Source organism: Canis lupus, chromosome 15 (genome assembly GCF_003254725.2).
Source record: "Canis lupus dingo isolate Sandy chromosome 15, ASM325472v2, whole genome shotgun sequence".
NCBI classification, from domain to species: domain Eukaryota; kingdom Metazoa; phylum Chordata; class Mammalia; order Carnivora; family Canidae; genus Canis; species Canis lupus.
The window spans coordinates 44,263,997-44,267,154 of NC_064257.1; positions in this window are offsets into that span (position 1 = coordinate 44,263,997).

Consider the following 3,158-nt stretch of genomic DNA (forward strand, 5'->3'; position numbering starts at 1 on the left):
GGTAATTTCTCACCACCACAACAGAAAATGAATACAATAAGAGTTAGCAGTTACTGTGTCCTACATGTACCAGCACTACAGCAAGTGCTTCCCAGATGATAGCTAAAGGCGCGAAAACACCTCTGAAAGCATATTACATGATCTGGCCTTGGCTACTTCTCTCACCTCATCGCCTACAACTCTACCTCTTGCTTATTATCATTCATTCTCCTTGGTCTCCTTGCTATTTTTGAAATATGCTAAGCATGCTATCCCCTTCAGTCCACACTTTACTTATATCCACAACCCACTCCCTCACCTCCTTCAGATCTCTGCTCAAATGTCACCTTCTCAGTGAAGTCTTCTTTGTTCACCCTGTATAAAGTAGTATTTGCTCATCCTTACCTGGTGTTCCCTAATCTCAAAAGCCTAGTTTATTATTCTACACAGCACTTATCATTCGATAGGTACATTTGCTTGTACTCTGTGTTCTTTCTTATTCCCTAAATGTAAGCTGTGTGTGGGCAGGAACTTTATCTGTACATTATTGATGGAGGCTTTATCTCTAGAACCTAGTATAGTGCCTGGGCACACAGCAGTAAAGAAATACTTGTAGGAATAAATGAACATTTTAAAAATTATTAACAGATTACAAGAGTTCATTAATATTGTTAATTCTGATGCAACATACACGGCATAGAGCAGGGATCATTAGACGATGTACATGAACATTACTCTAGTGAATAAGCCTCAGTGTAGATTCAATATAATGCCTTTAAGAATGAGGTCATTTCTCAATTTCCTACAGTTCTTATACATGGCACACCACTTCTTAAGGTCAGATTATAAGAAAATCGGTATATAAATGAATTTTGTATTTTCCTATAAATAAGCGTTATTAGTATATTTTATTTCCTAAAGTAATTGCTAGCAAAAAAATAAAATAAAAGCTAGTAACTGCTAGCTACAATTTCTTCCCCGACTTTTAATCTTTAAAAATTTCAAACCTATAGAAGAGTTGAAAGACATACTCTTCTCCTAGAACCATAATTAACACAGTGCTATGTTTTCTCTTTACATATATGTTTTGTTTTGGCCTGGACTATCTGAAAGAAGTTCCCAGACAAATATCATGATCTCTCCCTAAAGATTTGAACATATATCTCCTAAAAACAAAAGCATTTTTGTAATAAACACAATTTATCATACCTGAGAAATTAAGTCAATAACATCTCTATTTTGCTCTCGTGTTCAAATTTCTTCAATTGTCTATGGATTCTTTGAAAACTTAAAAACAATCCACAATGCTATCCAGTTCAGTTGCCCTAATGGCAGATCGGTCTTTTTATTTCCTCTATGCTTCGACCTTACTGAAAAGTCAAAATAAATCACACTGTGAATTTATCTGAGTGCTCCTCACAAATTCTGGCTAAATGTTTTTGGCAAGAATGCTACATAGATGAACTTGCAATAAGCACAAAGTACAGCGTTCCCAGCACTGATGCTGGACATTTTTTCCATGAAGCATCTATTAACATTTTGCAAAGGACTAATGTTCCATAGAACAGTTTAGGAAACACCTGGATATATATATATTAAAAAAAGAGAGAGAGAGAGAGAGAGAGATGAGAAATGAACTAAAGTGTTAAACAGTTTGTAGAATAAAAACCGGTAAGGATTAAAAACCATTTTTAAATTAACAAACTGCCTCATTTCCTTTGGTAATGCAAACAGAAGTTTGCTAAAAATCCAAAAAATAAAAAAACAAAACACAGGGATCCCTGGATGGCTCAGAGGGTTAGAGCCTGCCTTTGGCCCAGGGCGTGATCCTGGAGTCCTGGGATTGAGTCCCACATCAGGCCCTGCATGGAGCCTGCTTCTGCTCTCTCTCTCTTTGTCTCTCATGAATAGTCTTAAAAAAAAACACACACACACACAAAACATTTTACAGACGAATAACCCCAAATTTAAAGAGATGAAGTAACTTCTCCCCAGTTTTTGTCCTTATTGTATTTACTGTGTTCAGGAGCTGGGATTTGAAACCAGATTTGAGTGCACCCATGTTCTCCAGGAGGCGGTCTACCTCACTTAGACTTAATGTTTAGTTTTCTGTAACTGACTATACTCGAGTAAATTACAATTGGCGTAAAAGTGGTGGGCTTTTAGCCTCAAAAATAATGAAGACGGTAAAGAATCATTTTTTAAAATTGATCATTTTTTAAAATTGCTCTATATCCAGCAACAATGAACCCATATCAAGCACTTGAGGAAGGCCTAACCCCTCCCAATCGCATATGCACATTATGGGCGGGCGGGTTGTAGCCTCGGCTTCAGATACTAATTATAACAGAGCCCCAATCATGACCATTTCTATTTGCCGTATTGGTCCCTCTTTATTGCCTATTGGTTACAGCAAACATTTGGGAGACTTCATTTTTCCCTAAAAATCCTAGAACTCAGTACAACTCAGGTTTGATCACTTATTATATAATCCAACAGGTTCTCAAAAACTGAGTTCCCGTGCTGCCCCCGCAGCGAGGTAGCAAGTGTTAAGCAGGTCCGTTTCCATCTCCGCTTCAGCGCGGAGCCTTCCCGCCCTCGGGGACGTTCCAAGGGCAGTCGCGGGTCCTTCCTTTTGGTCCGAGCCAAAATGTTAATAGCAGTGGTAACTTTTAAGAAAGATGAAAACCACAAAACTCTGCCACGACTTAAACGCTTGAGCTGTACTTCGGTCGACATTCAGGCCCATAGGCTGGAAAGTGCTCTGCGGGGCTGGGAGTCTTCCAGCTGGGGCCGGGGCGTCCGGGACCCCACGGCTCGCCCTCCACCCCAGCCTGGAAGCCTCCGCGCTCGCGGGACGGTGCGAGCGCTACCCTCGGGCTCTGGGGCCCACGGCCAACGCCCAGCCGCGGCAGAGCTCCCGAGGCCGCGAACGCCGCCTCCCCCACCCCTTCCCGACAGCTCCCCGGCGCCCCGCCCACCGCCGCGCCGACGCGGGCCCGCAGGCCTCCGCGCGCACGCGCCCCCGCCCCCCCGCCGGAATTCCGCGGCCACGTCCGCCGGGCCCTAGCCCCGCCCCCGCGCCCCCGTCCGGGCCCCGGGCGCCCCTGGGCTTCTCGCGGCGGGCGGTGCGCCTTGCGCCTGCGCGCCGTGGCCAGCGCGGGGCGGGGCGGGGCGGG